At 36.1% G+C, this 22,759-nt stretch overlaps 1 protein-coding gene and 6 non-coding genes across 8 annotated transcripts in view; 1 reads left to right on the top strand and 6 right to left on the bottom strand.

The window, feature by feature from the left end:
• LOC149073476 (uncharacterized) overlaps positions 1-22,759 on the top strand; it is a 359,737-nt gene that overhangs the window by 117,214 nt on the left and 219,764 nt on the right. The gene's annotated exons all lie outside the window — the stretch shown is intronic.
• Positions 19,007-19,088, bottom strand: TRNAL-AAG (transfer RNA leucine (anticodon AAG)). Its single transcript has one exon. It is a non-coding gene; the product is annotated as a tRNA-Leu (tRNA).
• On the bottom strand, positions 19,317-19,398 carry TRNAL-AAG (transfer RNA leucine (anticodon AAG)). Its single transcript has one exon. It is a non-coding gene; the product is annotated as a tRNA-Leu (tRNA).
• On the bottom strand, positions 19,627-19,708 carry TRNAL-AAG (transfer RNA leucine (anticodon AAG)). The gene has a single exon. It is a non-coding gene; the product is annotated as a tRNA-Leu (tRNA).
• Positions 19,937-20,018, bottom strand: TRNAL-AAG (transfer RNA leucine (anticodon AAG)). Its single transcript has one exon. It is a non-coding gene; the product is annotated as a tRNA-Leu (tRNA).
• On the bottom strand, positions 20,247-20,328 carry TRNAL-AAG (transfer RNA leucine (anticodon AAG)). Its single transcript has one exon. It is a non-coding gene; the product is annotated as a tRNA-Leu (tRNA).
• On the bottom strand, positions 20,557-20,638 carry TRNAL-AAG (transfer RNA leucine (anticodon AAG)). Its single transcript has one exon. It is a non-coding gene; the product is annotated as a tRNA-Leu (tRNA).

Raw genomic sequence — 22,759 nt, 5'->3', positions numbered from 1 at the left:
CGTTGGGCATTTTGCCTGTTGTGGCCTTGTATTTGTATTTGTATATGTACATGATAAAATATTATACAATGTCCATAAAATGTATTTATGGTTTTCTTATTCTAAATATGGATAGCTTCTCGATTTACCCAACATGTTTATCGTATTTCATTTAAAACTTGTCAATTGTGTTAGAATCTACTACCCCCGGAGATAAGCTATTCCATTTATTAACAACCCTATTAGAGAAAAATTCCCTGCGACACCATAACCTCACTTGTCCCTTACCAATCAATACTGGTGTCCCCTTGTAAAAACAGCCCACTGACGGTGCACTAATAGTTCATGTGGTCCATCCTATCAATACCGGTGAGAATTTTGAACTCGTTGATCATATCTCCCCGACATCTGCGTCCATCCAATGTAAACATATTCAAAAAAATGAAGTCTCTCTTCATAACTCAAGCCGGCAATGGTGATAATGGTTTAATAAGTGCCGCTGGATGAGGAACGGACGTACGGTTCTTCCCCGTTGATCCGATGGACCGAGAGTGACGGATCATGTCGTCCTGCTGTAGGTCCGGCGGGACCATGGGCTGCCAGGGTGTTCTTACTGGTCATTTGCGTGGGTCGGAAATCCGGTGATGCGATGCCGGCCGGCGTCCGACCGGTAGTCTCGGTGGCTGGCGGGGCTTTCCTTTTTCCAACATGGCCCAGTCGTAAGGTGACCCGCTTATATCCCAGAAGGGACAGAGCGGGGGCCATGTTTGGTGTTTGAATAACTCAAGCCGCATGTGCCAATAAGGACACGCGTAGCCCTTCTCTGCACCCATTCAACCAAGACTATGTCCCTCCGAAAGTATGGTCTCCAAAACCTTACAGCATATTCTGTGTATATATTGTTTATAATTTTTGTTAATTGCATTTTTAATTGGGTTGCTGTATTTTTGAAATATATGACGTCCATATTTTTATGGGCATCTTTTTCTCAGCCACCTCGTTGGGCATTTTGCCTGTTGTGGCGTTGTATTTGTATTCCAGTCCAGTGCGAAATAAACCTCGGAAAAGCGGAAGAATGACTTTAGGAGAACGCGAAGACACCTTTTTGAAAATGAGACCAAGCATTTTATTCGATTTTTTGACAACCAATGAACAATGTTCAGAAAACCTAAGCCACTCGTCAATGAGAATTCCCAAATCGGAGACCCTATTTGCATCCGGGATAGTAACACCATTCAACTCGTAAGAGAACCGTGGGTTGTTCGAACCAAAATGAGCGACCATGCACTTGTCAACGCTAAACGTCATGCTCTATTCATTTGCCCATGCTCCAATCCTGTTTAAATTGGTCTGGAGCAATTCCCTTTCGCTTTGATTCCCGACTACCCCCATCAGCTTCACGTCATCTGCAAATCCTAACAATCCCATCGATACCCCGAGCGAGTTTATCGAAAAAAACTGAGAAGAGTATGGGGGCCCAGGACACTTCCTTCAGGAATTAGAATTCCACTAGTGACGCCTGTACAATCAGAGAATTCCCCGTTTACCATAACGGTTGTGATGTATCTCTTAACCACGATTCTATCCAATTCATTAAGTTTCTCCCAATCCCAATCTCGTGTAAACGCTTCAAGAGTTTACCATGTTGGACCCAATCTTATGCCTTTTGGACATCAAGGTAAACAACATCTAAATTTTTGCCCTTACCCAAAGCCTTTGCCACGTGATCGTATAAGCAAAGGAGGTTAGTCACACATGACTTCCCCTTCCTGAACCCATGCTGATTATCCGACAATACACCATTCTCGTCTAGCTACTTCACCAATTGCTTTTTGGTAATAATTTCCAAAATTTTCGAGAGGGAGCTCGTCAGACTCATTGGACGATAATTGGACACAGCTTCTCTACTACCCTTTTTATAGGCGTATCTAAAAAATGATTTTGGGTTGGAGCCAATGTTGACTGCCAACTTAGACTCAACTTCCTTTTTACTATCCCTTATCGCTTTCTTTAACGCCTTTCAGTAACAATGTAAACAATGGCAGTGAACAATGTCAGATCACCTCGTCCACTTTTATACTCTCTGAATGCTCAAGATAAACGTCGTGCATGCTTCCCATGAACCATAGGGGGCGCAATGTACAAACACGCTTTTTTCTAACAAAGGAAATAATGTCGTGCAAAACAGAAGATAGCTTTGCACTAAATTCTTCCCATTGACTTATTACCTCGACTGATTCCAACCGATCTTTGAAAACTTCTGCTAACGTTTCATTCAAAGCATCAAAGTTAGTTCTCCGAACACAAGGAACCAGTCTTTTGTTATGAACCTTACCCGAAGAAAACTTATAGAGAAAACTGACGCGACACGATGATCACTGGAAGAAAACTCCCCCCCCCCCCCGAAACATGTTCAACAAGATCCTCCTCGGAATTAGTGAGAACTAAATCCAATAGTGTCTTCTGATACATGCTGATACAAAATAATTATGGAACACCAATTTAATAAACTCCCTTTCATATTGATCTCCAGCTGAAAGATTCTCCCAATCGATACCCTGATAATTGAAATCCCCTAGTATTACAAGCCTCTTACGTTTACACATGTAAAAATCATGAAATTTTGCGGTGTAGTTTGGATCTCTATTCGTTGGATTGTAACAAACCCCAACATTAAGTTTATGGTGTCTTTTGTTTTCAAGCTCAATCTATATAGTTTCAATATAATTTCTCTGCACGTTACACTCTCTAGCCTTCAAACATGATCTGACCGTATAGCAAGACTCCACCCCTTCCCTATCGGATCTATTTCATAAAATATTATCGTATCCTGAGATATGTAAGAAAGATTCATCACTGATTTAACAACAATCAAACATTTCTATTTTTGCATTTTTCATAGAAAGAAGGGAAATATTTCTCGATATATTCTTTCATGGAAATCTTATATACTACAAAATCAAGCATTAATTTTGAATAATAAAATGTAGAGTAGTCACACACACACACACAATTCAAAGAATAAAAATTTTCAATGGCTTCTCCTCAGAAAAGGACTTTCTGCAGTGCAGTCTGTTTTACAGGCATTTTGCTATAAGTTTCTCCGCGATCTGTCTTTATTACTTATTATTTGATAATAAATACAGTCAAACACGGTTATACCGACACGAAACTTCGTCATTATGACCGAGGTATCGTTGGAATCAAGGCTGACGTTTTCAAGACCTTTTTTAAGAGATATATAATCAGGGCTAACCCCCCATATACATTGCATGAAGTTTTTATGTCTGTGATTAGGGTGACCAATTCGATCGAGAAAAAAACGTGTAATTGGGATAATTAATATGGGGGATCGCCGATTTTCAATAAAAATGTTGCAAATTTCAACAAACTTACCAAATATTGTTTATAAGTAATGCTTGACCAAAAAATAAAAGCTACAGGAAAAGTCTGGTAAAATTTTTCTCTCTGAGGAAAAACAATGAAAAAATGGGTAAACATGTGAGATGAATATATATATATATATAGTCATATTCATTATAACGCAATTTATAAATTATGCAAATTGTCTTCATTCCTGATTTCAGTAAAAATTCGGAATCAAAGCAAGCTTCATTGGAAAAAACGGATCATAAAAAAAAAAAATAGTCGGAAACAAAATACGGGAATGTTTCGTATAGTGGTCATGTCAATGAGCAAGTCGAACGTAAAACATGCAAAAAATATAAAAAAAAACAGCAGACAAACATTCCTTAAATGTGATTAGCACAATTTCTGATCTTAGGAATTGTTATTTCAACAATTTCTTGGGACAACGAATTTCATTGAAACGGAAACAAACGCGACGGAAAATTTGTCGTTATATCCGAATCGGTTGCCTTTCATCGACGTCAGGTTCATTAACATTGTTGTCTACGGCAGCGGTTTCCAACGTAAAACGTCTCGTGGAACCCTTGATGATAATGATGCAATTTCATGGACCTCAAACAAATTTTTGAATATTTATGAAAAAAAGTGTGTGTGTCTACTGTGTTGTCTCAACAGCATCATAGTCTCAGGGGAAAATGTAAGAGTGCTATCCGGATTCCGGGATTTTTAAGGGTTCCATGTCGTTTGATCATGCGGAACCCAAAAAACAAAAACAAAAAAAGCTGTCACGGAATCTCAGGGTTTCGTGGAACATCAATTAGAAATCCATGCTCTATGTCTACCTCGTCGAGAATGCGACAGCTTCATTGGTTTGGAAGCATATCACGGGAAACATGGGAATAACGGCAAATGTGCCGCGAGCAATTTAAGTGATCTCGAAATGTGCCGCGAGCAATTTAAGTGATCTCGAAATGTGCCACGGGCCATTTAAGGGATCTAGAAATGTGCCACGGGCAATTTAAGTGACCTATAAATATACAACTTACGCTTTAGGGCCGCTTACGTGATCTGGAAGCGTGATGTGGGCCACTTAATCTGCAAATAAACCGAGCTACTTAATTGCACCGGAGATGTGCCGCGGGTCACTCAAGGGGACACAGGACCCGTAAAAGTCGAGAAAGGCAAAAAAATGGTAGCATATATTAAAAATTCTTAATTCACCCAATTTTTCAAATTTTGAGAGTCACATCTAAAGTATGTGTAATTTTATGTGCATCCATCAAATTTGCAAAATAATTTTTGTTTGCTTTTGTTTACAAGCAAAAGTTGGAAATTTTTAAAAAAAATGATCACACACACACACCACTGCGCATGCAATTTCATCTGCTCAAATTTGAATTTCTGCATAAAAAAATTTGTTTTTTGTGTCCTAAAATGTTTGTTTAATGCAATGAACTAGAATCTTTAAAATATGTAAAGTGAAACTATTTTTAAAAATTCAGAAACTAAAATTTAAAAGTTTAGGAAATTTTTCAAAATTTAAATTTAAATAAAAATTTTAAATTTCAATCGATGTCTATACCATTCTAGTTCATTTTATGTGCCTAGGTAATTGCATAATCGTGCCTAGGCAAGAGACACATACAGGACAAATTTCATGGAAATAGCAATCATAATTCATGAGATATCATGCGCACAACGACAAAAATTGATGTTTTGAGAAAAAACGCGTTTAAAGATTCTGAAGTATGAATTTTGATGAAATTATTTTTTTCCCAAACCCAACACCATACAGTTCCATGGGAATAACCTTAATGTTCGATAATATAATCAGTTTTTAACATTATCATCGTGTTTTCATATTTTAATTTGCCATTTTAATGCTTTGAGATAGATGCCTGCCTCTTTAAATGCTCGACACACAGCAAATTGAAAAAAAGCCACAGATTGGGGAACTAATGAGGCAGCAACTATTTTGCAGTCTGTATTATACATTTAATGTGTTCTGTGAGTAATATTTGAGACAAATTAGCAACTGACAAAAAGGTTAGTCTACATAATAGTTGAGGACTCGTTGACTTTTGACTTTGTGATAAAAAAAAAATTCTCAATGTTGGTGCTTTTTTCATGTATAAGAAGTGGCATTAGCATGAATAAAATTTTTGGTAAGTGTGATGCAAAAAACATGATTACAGTTTGTTTTAGAAAATAAGCATTAATGTGTCCAAAGTGGGCAAAAGTTTGAGTACACGAGAAAGTTTTCAACAATCGTCAACTACAAATCTCATTGCATATAGACATGCAAGTACATAACACATTATTATGCTTGGAAGAAAAATCTTTTGAAAAAATCAGGTTCTTCTCATTCACTAGGTGTAAACTTATTTCTGATGTCCATCACCACACCATCACAACACAGGAATTCGCATCAAATCACACACAACAACACTACACGTGAATATGAATTTTTTCATTGTCTCTATTGTTTTCAGTGATACTTCAATGGAATTTTTTCCCATTTTATGAAAATGGTTTTATATTCATTGTTGAGATTGTAATCACACTGATAATATTCACTGAAGGTATGAACTACTGTTGCATATAACTTGAAATCTTTTAGTACGTTCAACATGTTGGGGTAAATCGAGAAGCTATCCATACTTAGAATAAGACAACCATAAGTTCTTTATGGGCATTGTATAATATTTTATCATGTGCATACATTGTTTACAATTTTTGTTAATTGCATTTTTAATTGGGTTGCTATGTTTTTTTTGGAAATATATGACATCCATAAATATATGGATATGTACAAAGGTTTTTAACAGCTGGCTGATGCGAAGATATATTTTGGAAAGAGAGAAAATTCAACTAGCCCTGTGGGGAATCGAACCAACGCCCTAGACCACTAGACTACAAAGGCAACGAATATCTCAATCTTTCCTTGGAGCTCGTGTGCACTGAAAGGGACCGTACGTGGACGGTCGGACCTAACTCAGGCCAAAGCTCACAATGGATATGGATATGTGCCGTTGTCAGCTTCACACTAGAATTACCGGAGCGGTCTTTCTAATGATCTGGAAATGTACCGTTGACAGATTAAATTAGTGATTCCCAAAAAAAAAAAAACATTTTCTGACTGGCGGAACCCTTTTCAGCCTGTAAATTTCTATGGTGCAGTCCCGTAGGCCTATTTGTTTTTTATTCATCAAACTTACTGATTTCTTTCATTTTCCTTGAGTGGCAGTGGAGCCTCTGGGAAATGCACATGTAGCCACAAGGGCTTCACGGATCAACGGTTGAGAACCGCTAGCTTGAATGATCTGGAAATGTGCCAGGTGCCACTTAATAGATTTGATGATATTTCGTGGGCAACGTGAGCGGTTTGGTTATTTCTTGTCACATCAGATGACTCCGAGGGCCACATTTGGCCAGCGGGGCATGGTTTGAGCACATATGCTATACTGCCAATTGTTAACGTTATAGCCGAGGTGTCGTTACAACCATGTTAGAGACCTATAATTAAAATAAATAATAATAATAATTAATAAATATCAATAAGTAATTAATTAAAAGTACACAAATTCCAATTTACGAAGAAAAGTCACACAAATTCTCACGCCCTGTCACATCATCATAGAGCATGTTTTAAGATGTTTATGATCTAACATGAAAACACACACGTTTTATGATCCATAATCCAAGTCCAAATTATAATCTAACGAGATCCAAATATCCAGTCATTACTAATTAAATACGTTTATTTGTGAAATAACAAATTAATAATGAGACACAGGAGGAAATCTAGCTTCTCTTCGGACTATTTATTCTCCGTTGTAATAAAAATGAATAAATAAAAACGTGAAACGACTTAAAATATAATTTATTATGAAAAAAATATATTCCGAGCAAAAAAACCTTAAATAAGAAAGAAAAAAAAATTGTTTTCGGGAATATTTTTCGAGTAATTAAAATCATTTTTTTTTGAAAAAAACATAAAAATCGGATACTTTTCTTCTTATACTGATCCATAAGCTTTTAATTTTGCAGGAAATTAATGAATGCGTGCAGTGATATTGGAACACACACACATATGCGAGAGGAAAAAAAATATAAAGAAAGGTTACACATATCTTAAGGTTACTGACAGTAATTATCTAAAAAAATGGAAAATACGGAATTGTTGAAATCTTAAAGGATTTATAAAAACGAAAGCAAAAATAAATTACTAAATGAAGGAGAAAAGCTAAGTATTGAAAGTACCGATTCTAGTCGAACTCACTTATCTCTTTCTGTTTGTTAATTTTGGAAAAACGAATTATATGCATTAAATATAAATTCACACGTTAAAAATTTTTCAAATTTTTCGAAAAATTCATTTTTATGGGGTTTTTTTAAATATATATTTCGCGGTTTTCTATTTTGTTTTATGTATATTTAATAATTTTTGATAAAATATTTTATGTTTGATGTTGTGAAGTAACGCGTTTACTCTAGAATTTAATTTTTTTTTATGATTGAAATATAATTTTTGAATTAATGATTCATTTTTTATAGTTAACTAAATTATATGATGCTTTTTAACATTTCTGATAGATAACATTCTCACTAGTTCCGAGGATGTTTTGATTGGAGACATGTTTTCTTCTTGCGATCATCGGGTTATTAACTTTTTCTGTAGCTTCCCTTTCGGTGATAGGCCTAACAATAAAAGAATGTTGAAAACTTGAAGAACCGGTTGGTATCAGTGGGTGTGGTAAGTCAGAGGGAAGAATTCAGAACAAAAATTTTCTCTGTTTCGCACGATACTATATCCTTTGTTCGTAAAAAGCGGGTTTGTTCATCACACCCCACCTCTGGCTCACAGATAACGTGCGTAATCTTAAGTGTTTAAAGTTATCAAGGGAGGGACAAAATACATCGTCAATCAACTGCATCGACAAGAAGACACCAGTAACGATTGGTAAGGGATATTTCTAGGTTGTGGTGTCGCACACAGGGAGTTTTTCTCTAATAGGGTTGTGATTAAAATGGAATATCTTACCTCCTGGGGTAGTTAATTCTAACACAATTGAAAAAAACTTTAAAAAAGAAACTTTAAAAAAGAAATACGATAATCTATTGGGGGATAAACCAAGAAGGGCTATCCATACTTAGATAAGAAATACTAAAATTTTTTATAGGTAGTATATTTATATTTTGTCATAATTATTGGTTTTTATTGCTTTCATTGAGTTGCTGTATTTTTGTAGAGTTTAGAGATATACAATATATTCGAACATCCAACTTTTTTCAACACCTCATTATACATTTTGTCTGTTACATCCTTTGTATTTGTATTTCATAATATTTTATATGTTTGATGTTGTAAAGTAACGCGTTTTTCTCTCTCTCTCGAATTTTTATTTTGTTATTATTGAAATATAATTTGTGATTAATCGAATATAATTTGATAAACCGAATTTTGGTGATTAATTTTTTGTAGTTTATTTAATTACTTTACGCTTTGCAACTTATAATATACTTATTAATTTATATATTATGCTTACTAGCATAAGTATTTTAATAAGTAATTAAATAATAGTTATAAGTAATTAAATTTTTATCTCTCCACTGGGCACTATCAATATGGGTTTATAAATGAATAGTCAATCACTTAGTTAGTAATCTCTACAGTAAAAATACCTTTATTGTTATTAATTACTGTATTTTTTATACTAGTGTTTCCACTCTAATATACAGTGATATTTTTGAAAAATTATAGACAAGTACTTTTTATCAAATAGTATTCAAATAAACGTGTGGCTTTTAGGAAGGGATTACACTGTAAAAGTTTGATAAAATATATTTTACAAAACTTTAAAAATGCAACCAATAAGCGTATCGGTTACATTCGAATGTAACCAATAGGCTAATAGACTCACTGGTTGTTTTCTTCGTGTTTTGAAAAATATATTTTATCAAACTTTTATAGGCGTTAGATATGTCTAATATCTTTAAGGGTCTTCCATAAATTTGCAAATAGTTTAAAAATTCATAAGAATTGAAATAATGGGTATATTTGAATGCGGTTAGCGTAAAAGTTGTTTTCACGAAAGATAATTTCTTTTTTGATACAGAAAAATTAGTTCAAGTTTTGGTCGATAGAGGGTGCTGCGCGATAGCAAATCACATAATTTTAGCCCCGAATCTTTCTTCAATCTCTTATGTGTCCGAAATGTTCGTAAAGCTCCAGCCGCCGATATTCGTGGCTGAAGTAAAACAACCTTACTAGTAAGTACTTTATCCACCAATATTAACATCCTAATCAAAACTTTATGCAAATGCCAAAACAGAGGAAATTGAGAAATGAACTATTAATCGTACATTTATGGGACATTTTATAGGACTCTGATTTGCATATTTCCAGTGATTTGCTGCCGTGCAGTACCCTCTATCGGCAAAAATCTTAACTAAATTTTCTTCTGCGTCAAAAAAAAATATTACTTTTCGTGAGAACAACATTTTCGCAAATCGCATGCAAATATAACAATTATTCCAATTTTTAAGAATTTTTAAACCGCTTACGAATTTATGGGACACCCTGTATATGTTAAAATATTTGGTATGTGTATTAAAATATAAATTATATTTTTAATTTTTTATGTATACACAAACCGCATTCAAATATACCAATTACTCCAACTTTTATGAATTTTTAAGCTATTTTTGAACGGTTTCTCTTAAAATCTGGAAGCGTTTTGTCCCATAATTTTATTGAGTCAAATAGAAAAACTTTCATGTAACTCAATGAAATATTTGACAAGATATGACATTCTGAGACATTTAACATGTAAGAGAGGTTACTTGAGAAGTTAGAAAAGTTTGTGTATTAAAAATTTTGTTAGTAAAAGTATTTTTAGTGAAATACTTTCACTAAAAATAGGTTCGCTAAAAACGATTAAAATCCTGGTAATTAAATTTAAATACCTCCATAAATATTTGAATTAGGAAACCTGAACCTTCCGGACAAAAAAATATATTAAAAAATTAAATTATACCTACAAATAGGCCAACAGTAGGAATTTCGAAGACCTTGGACTAAAATGTTTACTTTATATATAAGGGTACTGTATAAAGGAATTAACATTTGTATTTAATACGTAAACAGCACCTTGCATTAATATTTCTAAAATCGATTTAATTCTAAATTGTGAAAGTTATTTGTTTACTTCATGTAATGAAAATTATGTTTGTATGATTAAGAATTATTATAGATTATTATAGAAGTTAAAGAGTATAAAAACAAGTTTACTACACCCAGTATAGCTAGGTTTTCTCCACTATTACAGATGATAATCAATTTATAGTGTAGAAACCCAGCTCCAATATTGTTAATAATTATCAACCCTTTATGGTTCATCCCCATAAAAACGTATTTAATTTATTTTTTGCAAATTCGGGATGTAAATTTGTGCTATTATTAACATATTTCTAATTGAAACAATACATCAACACAACAATTCAATTAATTAGAAATGATTTTTTAATTAGTGATAATGGACAATTAAGGATAAAATGCACTGTTTGCCTTCATTTTAGAGTTATCTTTAAACAGATTTAATCTTGTGCTTAGCGAAGTTCATTAGTTATTACCTTGAGTTTTATTTCCGATTCCCTCAATTTGGTGTATTTTATAAATCTCTGAACACGTGAAGCTTCAACAGAGCTCTCCAAAAATGACGCCAACGAGGAATCAACTCTTTTTAGATAAAAAAAGTGTTGCACTTTTACAGCCTTTTTTTGTACAGAAATTAAACTAAAACATGTGTACTTCTCAAAATACCAAAATATATATATTAAAAAAAATTGTAATTGGTTTTTCACCACATGTATATTCAAATATACACCGAATCATTAAGGGTTAAGTATTGTGTTTTTTACAGTACTGTTTTCACAAGATTTAGCCTATATACACGCAGTGACGCTGATTTACTAGACGTTGATTCGTTTTAACACGTCTTACGATTTTTATTATTACCTTCACGATGTGTTAGTTGCATAGTTGCTTTTTGTTTCCATTTATCCTTATTAACATAGTAAACATATGAGACTAGACCTGCATTTACACACTTTTTCAGTACGATAATACAGTAGAGTACCGATAATCCGATGTGGATTGGACCGAGGCCACCTCGGATTATCGAAAAACTCGAGTTATCCGAAAAACAGTAAAAAAATGCTTTAAATGTTGGTTTTACTTACAAAAAAAAGGCAAAAAACAGTAGTAAGACCAGCAATGATGTTTGACTCAAATGGTGACCAGACCATTCTTTAAAAATGGAGAATTTTGCCAAAGTCTTGGTTCAAAATGGTTATAAAGCCGAAATTGTTTTGAAAAAAAAACCTCTGAAAAAGTTTACAACTTATGCCGCTTTCCAGATTCCAACTTTTATCACCATAAAAATCAGCTTAACATGGATGGATGTGGTGCTCTGATTGAATGAACAATATATATTCTTACCCGATTATCACATCATAATTCAAATATCGTTTACATCTCAACTATAATTACATAACACTTTAGCTAGGCATTTTTCACAGTAAATCGCGTAAATTGGATTATGAAAATGCCTGTATCTCTAAACAGCATGGTATAAATTGTAAATAACATTTTATATATGTTATGGTAAATGTAATAAATTATATAATATAGATAATAGCCATTTATTATGAGTATGTACTTACCGTCATGGTAAGTTTGATAAATTTATCACACACACACACACACACTTTCACCGGCGAATATGCATAATACCCAAGCGTGGTTGGTAAATTTGATAAATACTGAAAACATTACCGCTTTTATTGGTGATTATGCATAATAACCGAGTGTCGTTCGTAAATTTGACTAATACTTGAAATTTATCGCCTCTATCTGTGATTATGTATAATACCCTAGTGTAATTGGAGAATTTGATAAATATGAAGGAAAAAAATTCAAAGGAGTCCAGTATGTGTGGTGTATGATAGAGTAGGACCCCGATACAATGACTTCGGATTTTACGATCGCACCCCGATATAATGATATAACACATGCATGAATTATTTCTATAGTATGTCATATAATGTGATTTATTTATTATTAATCTTTTATCATTTTTACCAACGAGGCGACACTTGGGTATTACGCATAATCGCCGTTTGAAGTGATTAATATAGGAAAATGTATCAAACTTACCAAAATGATTATATCCGGTATAATAACCGGTATATCCGGTATAATAATGTATAATTACTGGATTTATCACATTTAAACCAACATATACATCGCATTTTATTGGTATTTATCATTGGGATTATTTTATTTTCACCGATAATGATATGAATGTTCCATTAACTTAACATTCCATAAAAATAATTTATCTCGTTTTATCCTTTTGGTTAGCCATCGGATTTTTCAATACTCTGCTGTTTTTGTGTGTGTGTGTGTGTAAGATTATTTCATCATCCGATTTTACTCGTATCATTTCCTTCATTCTGGTCATTTTGTGGATTCTCTGATCCGCAATTATGACTACGTGACTGGAAACCGTCTTTTCACATCAACCTATTACCAATAACGCTCTTTTGATCAGATTCCAGAATTCTTCTTCACGCCTAACTTCGTAGGCCCTCTATTCTATTTGTTTTCCTAGGCTTTCATTTTCTATGATGTGAGGTACAGTATTTATTTCTGAATCATTTGTTCCGTTTTCCTCTATTTCGCATCGGCTGAAAAGATAGGAGATAAAAAAAGAAACCCCATAATATATTTCAGAATTCTATCTTTAGGGTTCATGACGTAAATAGGTTTTTATTCGATTTTTGCGTTGGCACATTGTTATCGAGATCGAGCCTCTATACACACTAAAAATAGAACTTCTACTTATTAAGGGGAGTTGATACCTTTAACATGGTGGAAAAACTATGCTCTAATAGAAATATCATTAAAAATACTATTTAACCATTGATTTATTTCAAATTTTTTACACATTTTTTTGATTGTATATGCTATCATATGCTGGTATAAAGTTTGGCATATCTTGAATACTTGATTTTTTGTGAATTTTCAAAATAAATGCATTAAAAACAGCTGGGCACATTTTTAAATTTAAAATTTAGTTACTGAGTCAATGATATCTCAACCGCTGTGGTGGTCGAGTGGTTATAGTGACGGACTCGCGATGCGAGGATCCGGGTTCGAACCCCACAGTGGTGGTCGGCTTGAAGTTGGTTTTCTGTGGTTCCCAACTTCAAGGCGCAAATGCGAGCCGATCTCCCCGTTAAAAAGTCTCGCCACAGAGAGCAACAGTCCCACAACGATAAATCATTCAATCATAACACTTCACTCATAGTTAGAAAAACTGGTGGCAGATGGCAGCACTACACATAACAAGCATTACAGAGAAACAAAAAAAAACTTCACGTCAGGTTTCACTACACGTACACGCACATTCCCGCATGTACCGATTCGTTGGGGGTTCTGCGGGGGGGGGGCGTGGGCGGGGTGCATGTGTGGTGTAGCAGTAGTAGGTAGGGCCTCCAAAAAATGGCTCGGGGATCCATGATGTTCTTAAGTCAGCCACCTCGTTGGGCAATTTGCCTGTTGTGGCGTTGTATTTGTATAAAGTTGTATAAACCTTTTTGCTTCATTTCATGAACTAACAATTTCCTTGGGCAACCAAAAGGGAAATGAGAATATTTAAGATAGTTTCTTCGGTTAAAAGTTTGAATTTTTAGCTTCTTTCATTGAAAGTTTTACCTTCTATGGGTCACCTTCGACTACGAACCTATAAGCAAAAGCTGATATTTCTCATCGAAGAAAAAATAGAGCGTGCAGTTTATACCGATTCTTATTCGGGAACGCCTCTTCGTTCATTTATTAGAAGATACTAAGCATTAGCTAAGATTTAAAGGACATGAAGCTTATACAGTTTGTTTCAGCAAATTAGAATGCCCCCGAAACATGTAAGTACAGTTCATGATATCTTCTAGTTAGAAAGTTTATTAAGGGGTCTCCTACATTTTAACATGTTAAAAAACTTGCTTATGTAGAAATATTATTAAAAATTTATATTTATTCATTAATTTATTTCAAACTTTTACCACATATATTTAATAGTGTGTGCTATCCTATGTGCCAGTGCAAAATTTTACATAGCTCCAATATTTGATTTTTCACAGATTTCCAAAAAAAATACATTAAAAACAGATTGCGCACAGATAAAGTGCCATGAAATCAATGCATTTGAATAAAAAATGTTCAAAATAAAGGGAAAATGTTCAGTTCATAAAATGATGGAAAAAGTTGAGATTGTATATCGTCTCAATCTTACTCAAAATTAAATTTCAAACTTTATGAATTTAAAAAAAAATTTATAACCCAAATATTTATAAAGTGGATCTCAAATCATTTTCGACATTTTATGAACTCAACAGTTTTCAATTTCCTTTACTTTGAATCAATTTTTATTCAATTACATCGATGTCATGATATTTCATCATGAATGCAAGCTGTTTTTAATGGGTTTTTTTAATTTAACTAAAATTTAATTAGTAAAATTTTATACCAGCATAGGATAGCACATATAATCAAAAACATGTGTAAAATATTTGAAATAAATCAACGGTTAAATAGTAATTTTAATGAAATTTCTATTAGACCATAGTTTCTAACTATGTTAAAGGTATAAACTCCCCCCTGAAGACTTTTTAGTTTTTTTTTCACCAAAATGTAAAAACTTTGCAAGTGCTGACACGATCATCATATTTGGTTGTTTTTTTTTGGTCCCAACATCACCATCTATTCTCGTGAAACATCCATGATGAACAAGTCGCGTGCCATGTTTAGATGCGGCACGATATGTGTTTTTCCTTTTTGTTACTCGTAGGACTTGATGTTGCTCAAGATTTCCCGAATAAATTCCATTGGAGAGAGTGTTTGAGGAACCGACATGACTTTAGTTTTGTTTTTGTGAATATGCACTAAGAAATAAAAAATATGCATTTTAAAAACGTATCTACTATTTTTTTTTTGCACGGTAATTTTTTTAATGCGTATTTTTTTTCATTTTTCGGCAAATTTTGGGTTTTTTAAACGCACAGTTTCGCATTTTTAGTGCATATTTTTGCATTTTAAGTGCATATTTTTGCATTTTAAGTGCATATTTTTGAATTTTAAGTGCATATTTTTGAATTTTAAGTGCATATTTTTGAATTTTAAGTGCATATTTTTGAATTTTAAGTGAATTTTTTTGAATTTTAAGTGCATCTTTTTGCATTTCACTAGTGCATATTTCGACACATTTAGTGCATATAATCCGGGCTCTAATTATCAAATTAGGAATTAAGTATAGCAGTGTATTAATTTTTGTATTATCATGAAAAATTCTGATCAGGTCGTGATTTATAATTCAAGAAATGTTTTTTTTTTGGACATTCCAACAAATTTTTGAAAGTATGCTTCAAATGTCTTACATAAACCGTCTATACACAAAACTTGTAGGCTCCATATTCCGTACTTCAGTTTGTAGCGTCATCTATTGAATATTGAAAGGACTAGATACTACAAAATTTCATTCAAGCTTTATAATATTTGCGTTGTGAATATTTTATGTGAGCGTTGTGTGTTATAGGAAAACTTGAAGAATACCTTCAAGTTTTATACTTGAACACTAGATACGCACACAGACGGTTAGGTATACGTTTTTGATCATTTATGTCGCACCACGGTCATTTTCTGCACACGATGGCTTATTAGACCGGCACCTAAAATTTATTTGCCGATTCCGAACGGTAGGCTTGTTTATACTCACCGAGAGGTTGGTGCGCTAACCCTACGATGTGAGACTCCCTGCGGTCGCAATCTTTTCCTGTTGGACATGTCGCCGTCTCTGCCGTAACCCTGTGTCAGGAAAGATTCCAACAAGGACCTCGAAACATTCTTCGGTACTTTAGGCGAGTATCTCATCGACCTGGGCTACCGCGATCGTATATGTTTTTGGTATTAGTTGAACAAAATTTTAATTAAAAAGGCAGAATATAAGATAATAAGGTCATAATTTCGAACTTAAGATTTTTAGGTCATAAAAATCCAAACCCTAATGACTAACTATATAACTAACTAAGACTAACTTTGAATAACTTTTTCAAAATAGGAAATATATATATATATATAATACATATAACGCCGTCGAACTTCTAATGTTCCGAAAATTCTGATTCTACGAGAAAAGACTTGAATAAGTAGTATTGGGAAACACAGCAAAGATTTCAACTTTCAGTCGAAAAATCACGTCGTGAAAATTCTTTCCGGAGAAAACATAAAAATATTCTCTTTGTCTTGGGAGTAAATCGGGAAAAATTTCACAATATATACTCGTTCAGAAAAGTTCAAAGCGAAACACATACACCTAGTAAACTATAAGACTTTCATCATTACATACTGACTTTACGGATTCTCTACGACAAGTAAGAAAAATATAGGACATGTCGGATTATTGAATGGCAGCACAAATGAAAAGCAGAAACGAAAAAAGAAAAAATATATGGAATCGGTATTCTCTCTTTTCGATTGTACTTGCTTTCAAATCTAATTCGAAGAAGACACTTCACATTTTCCACCAACTTCATAGCGAATTTGCATGACTCATACAGAAAGAAATGAATAATGCATGATATGTATCGAATGGAAAAGAAGTGAAAGAGCTATTCCAAATGGATAGCACATCTTCATTCCATACTATTTTCTTCGCAAGAACTCTTGCCCTCTTTCTGTCAGTTTTTAAGCTTTTTCTGAACTTTCCCTAATTGCGCTGAAATTTCTAAATTTTCACACCACGAAAAATATAGGATTTTTGTTATGTCCGAAAAATAAATAGTAGAGTCATATTAACGTGTCTACTGGGTTATACCCAAAAAACATTTATACAGTTCGTGCTGTCACAAGATGGTTTGAAAGAGAAATAATAAGACACTGAGAAGTTGTTATATTAACTTTGATTGTGTGTGTGTGGAGCACACTGCAGTAAATCCAATAGCTGCAAAACCGCAAATTTCAGGAAAGGTCATTAAAACAGCCAGCTATTCTGTGCATTACAAATTGGGATATCAATTGGGAAACGTTTGTCCAAGGCACTTGAGCTTTGCTCACTCAAACGAACATAGAAACGACAAAAAGTGTGGTGGGACTCAAGCAACGATATTCACATAACAAACGGAGAATTTACACCGAATATCTACCAAAAGGACCTGCGTACCTGACAAGAACGAATTAGACCACTGGACCAAAAAGACTTCACCAACCAAGCAGACATTAAAGCAACTGTAGATATTTGAGGTTGAGAATCGAATTACTACAATCTTTTCACATAAAAGCGATCAGTTTCAAATCCACGCCCCCCGATCACTATTTCCAGATCAGGATACATGTTCGCAAAATTTAAACGTAACAGAGGTGGGATTCTTACGCATGTTTTAGAAGAGACTGTTGCCTAAAATGAGGACCTTGAAACACTAGACCACATTGACCAGCCGAATTGCCTAAAAAAAATTGCCATAAAAAACATGGTCAAAGTTTCCGGATCAGGATACACGTTCCCAAAATTTTCCACGCGACAGCGGCGGGATTCAAACAAACGACTCAGAAGACACCGGTGCCTAAAATCAGGAAGTTAGACCACTCGACCCCACTGCTCAGGCAAAGTGTCGAAACAACACGGTCAGTGTTTCCGCAACAGGATACACGTTCGCAAATATTCCCACATGATAGTGGCGGGAATCGAACCCATTCCTACGAAGAAACTGGTGCTTAGACCACTCGCCCACACCGCCTTCGCGGTTCCCCGATGAACATAAAAACGCGGACAGTGTTTCCGAAAAAGAATACGTCGAAAACGCCCGCATGGCAGTGGTCGGATTCGAACCCACAGCTCCGAAGAGACTAGTGCATTAAACCAACGCTTTAGAGCACAGTGTCACACTGCCGCCACGCTTCGCAAACGCGCATAAAAAATACGGTCAGTGTTTCCGAAACGGGATATACGGTGTCAAACGCCCGCTTCACAGTGGTAGTATTCGAACCTACGCATATATCCCAAGAAACTAGCGCCTTCAACCAGCGCATTAGAACACGCCGCCACACTGCCTTCGCGATCTCCCGATGGACATCAAAAACGAAGAGAGTGTTTCGGAAAAAGAATACGTCAAAAAGGTCCACCCAACAAAGGTGGGATTCGAACCCACGCCTCCGAAGAGACCAGCGCCACTCCGCGACACTGTCTTCATGCTTCTCAAATCCACATCAAAAACGTAGTTATTGTTACCCAAAAAGAATTAAGTCAAAAACTCCCCTATGACAGTGGTGGGATTCGAACCCACGCCTCCGAAGAGACTGGTGCCTTAGACCACTCCGCGACACTGTCTTCATGCTCCTCAAATGCACATCAAAAACGTAGTTATTGTTACCCAAAAACAATTAAGTCAAAAACTCCCCCATGACAGTGGTGGGATTCGAACCCACGCTTCCGAAGAGACTGGCGCCTTAAACCACTCGGCCACACTATCTTCACGCTCCTCAAATGCACATCAAAAACGTAGTTATTGTTACTCAATAATAAATAAGTAAAAATTTCCCGCATGACAGTGGTGGGATTGGAACCCACGCCTCCGAAGAGACTGGTACCTTAAACCAGCGCCTTAGACCACTCGGCCACACTATCTTCACGCTCCGCAAATGTGCATCAAAAACGTAGTTATTGTTACTCAAAAATAAATAAGTAAAAATTCCCCGCATGACAGTGGTGGGATACGAACTCAAGCCTCCGAAGAAACTGTTGCCTTAAACCAGCGCCTTTGACCACTCCGCGACACTGTCTTCATGCTCCTCAAATGCACATCAAAAACGTAGTTATTGTTACCCAAAAATAATTAAGTGAAAATTCCCCACATGACAGTGGTGGGATTCGAACCCACGCCTCCGAAGAGACTGGTACCTTAAACCAGCGCCTTAGACCACTCGGCCACACTATCTTCACGCTCCGCAAATGTGCATCAAAAACGTAGTTATTGTTACTCAAAAATAAATAAGTAAAAATTCCCCGCATGACAGTGGTGGGATACGAACTCAAGCCTCCGAAGAAACTGTTGCCTTAAACCAGCGCCTTTGACCACTCCGCGACACTGTCTTCATGCTCCTCAAATGCACATCAAAAACGTAGTTATTGTTACCCAAAAATAAATAAGTAAAAATTCCCCACATGACAGTGGTGGGATTCGAACCCACGCCTCCGAAGAGACTGGTGCCTTAAACCAGCGCCTTAGACCACTCGGCCACACTATCTTCACGCTCCGCAAATGTGCATCAAAAACGTAGTTATTGTTACTCAAAAATAAATAAGTAAAAATTCCCCGCATGACAGTGGTGGGATACGAACTCAAGCCTCCGAAGAAACTGTTGCCTTAAACCAGCGCCTTTGACCACTCCGCGACACTGTCTTCATGCTCCTCAAATGCACATCAAAAACGTAGTTATTGTTACCCAAAAATAATTAAGTGAAAATTCCCCACATGACAGTGGTGGGATTCGAACCCACGCCTCCGAAGAGACTGGTACCTTAAACCAGCGCCTTAGACCACTCGGCCACACTATCTTCACGCTCCGCAAATGTGCATCAAAAACGTAGTTATTGTTACTCAAAAATAAATAAGTAAAAATTCCCCGCATGACAGTGGTGGGATACGAACTCAAGCCTCCGAAGAAACTGTTGCCTTAAACCAGCGCCTTTGACCACTCCGCGACACTGTCTTCATGCTCCTCAAATGCACATCAAAAACGTAGTTATTGTTACCCAAAAATAAATAAGTAAAAATTCCCCACATGACAGTGGTGGGATTCGAACCCACGCCTCCGAAGAGACTGGTGCCTTAAACCAGCGCCTTAGACCACTCGGCCACACTATCTTCGTGCTCCGCAAATGTGCATCAAAAACGTAGTTATTGTTACTCAAAAATAAATAAGTAAAAATTCCCCGCATGACAGTGGTGGGATACGAACTCAAGCCTCCGAAGAAACTGTTGCCTTAAACCAGCGCCTTTGACCACTCCGCGACACTGTCTTCATGCTCCTCAAATGCACATCAAAAACGTAGTTATTGTTACCCAAAAATAATTAAGTGAAAATTCCCCACATGACAGTGGTGGGATTCGAACCCACGCCTCCGAAGAGACTGGTGCCTTAAACCAGCGCCTTAGACCACTCGGCCACACTATCTTCACGCTCCGCAAATGTGCATCAAAAACGTAGTTATTGTTACTCAAAAATAAATAAGTAAAAATTCCCCGCATGACAGTGGTGGGATACGAACTCAAGCCTCCGAAGAAACTGTTGCCTTAAACCAGCGCCTTAGACCACTCCGCGACACTGTCTTCATGCTCCTCAAATGCACATCAAAAACGTAGTTATTGTTGCCCAAAAACAATTAAGTCAAAATTTCCCCCATGACAGTGGCGGGATTCGAACCCACGCCTCCGAAGAGACTGGTGCCTTAGACCACGCGGCCACACTGTCGTCATGTTCAGCAAATGCACATCAAAAACTTAGTGTTTCCGAAAAAGAATTAGGTCAAACTCCCACATGACAGTGGTGGGATTCGAACCTAGGCCTCCGAAGAGGGTTTACGGAAAATTCACCGCCATGCAATTCAACGCGAGGAAAATTCACCGCCGGAAAATTAACCGCCAGAAAATTCACAGCTGGGAAAGTTCACCGACTAACATTTCACCGACAACAGTTTGATGAGAGTCAGAAAGCGAGGGAGTGAGCGATTGAGTTACTGAGTCAGTGAGCGAGGGAGTGAGCGATTGAGTTACTCAGTCAGTGAGCGAAGGATTGAGCGATTGAGTTACTGAGTCAGTGAGCGAAGGATTGAGCGAGTGAGTGATGGATTGAGTGAGCGAGCGAACTACTGAGTGAGTGACCGAGCTACTGAATCTGTGAGTGAGTGAGCTACTGAGTGTATGAGTGATCGAGTGAGTAAGTGAGTGAGTGAGCTACTGAGTGGATGAGTGACCCAGTGAGTGAGTGAGCTACTGAGTGGATGAGTGACCCAGTGAGTGAGTGAGCTACTGAGTGGATGAGTGTCCCAGTGTTTGAGTGAGCTACTGAGTGGATGAGTGTCCCAGTGTTTGAGTGAGCTACTGAGTGGATGAGTGACCCAGTGAGTGGATGAGTGACCCAGTGAGTGGACGAGTGACCCAGTGAATAAGTGAGTGAGTGACCCAGTGAGTGGACGAGTGACCCAGTGAATAAGTGAGTGAGTGACCTAGTCAGTGATCCTAAAGATATGGCGGAAAGTTTTGATAATGACTTTATTAGAAGAAATTGAGATGATACGGAAGAAATTACAAATTTGTGTTGCACAAGAGAATATATATTCAATAATTCCATTAACTCTACATTTTACTCAGAATCTTCTAACGAAACGTTAAAAGGTATAATAACATAGAATTAAAAGATAATAAAGTAAGTGGATACGCGATGAATGAACTTCCTAAAATGCTTAAAATCATCTCCTGTTATCACTTTGATATTATAAAAAACATTGTTGATCATCAGTAAGCAATGGATTATTTTTTCATTATGAACTAGCAGTTACCAGCGACTTCATTGGTGTGGATTCTGCAATCTCAGATTTACTCAGCAATGATTCCTCCTATACCACTTTAACACCTCATGATCCCCATGGGTGATGAACTTTCAGAAATCCCGTTTTAGTGCGTATCTACATCTATATACTGTATATAAAATAACATGTCCTGACTGATTCATCATCGTCGAGCCAAAACCGCTGATATCAAATTTTGTGAATAGTTTTGTTTCACGACGTGAAGACTCACTAAGAAAGGTTTTTCCATATTCGACTCCTAAGGGGGGTTCAATAATGGAGGGGTTTTCTTCCGAAACCGCTGAAGCTACAAATATGCCATTAGGTCGATATTTAATATATAATGTACAATAGAACATAGAACAATCAGATTTTTTAATCATTTGTGACACTACTAGGTTAAAACTGACTAATTCACTCACTCCCTCGAACTGTTGTCGGTGAATTTTCCGGACACGTCCGAAGAGACAGGTGCCTTAAACTACCGCCTTTGACCACTCGGCCTTCACGTTTCGCAAATGCACATACAAAACGCGGTCAGTGTTTTCGATACAGGATATACGTTGTCAAAAACGCCCGCTTGAAAGTGGTGGGATTCAAACGTACGGCTCCGAAAAGACTGGTGCCTTAAACCAGCGCCTTAGACCACTCGGCCATACTGTCCACACGCTCCGCAAATGCACATCAAAAACGTAGTTATTGTTACCCAAAAAGAATTACGTCAAAAA

Source organism: Pholcus phalangioides, unplaced genomic scaffold, assembly GCF_987345545.1.
Source record: "Pholcus phalangioides strain wild (caught in Gottingen) unplaced genomic scaffold, Ppha-v1.0 ptg000017l_1, whole genome shotgun sequence".
Lineage (NCBI taxonomy): Eukaryota > Metazoa > Arthropoda > Arachnida > Araneae > Pholcidae > Pholcus > Pholcus phalangioides.
The sequence above is the reverse complement of the archived record's forward strand: the minus strand, read 5'-3'. Positions and strand labels throughout refer to the sequence as shown.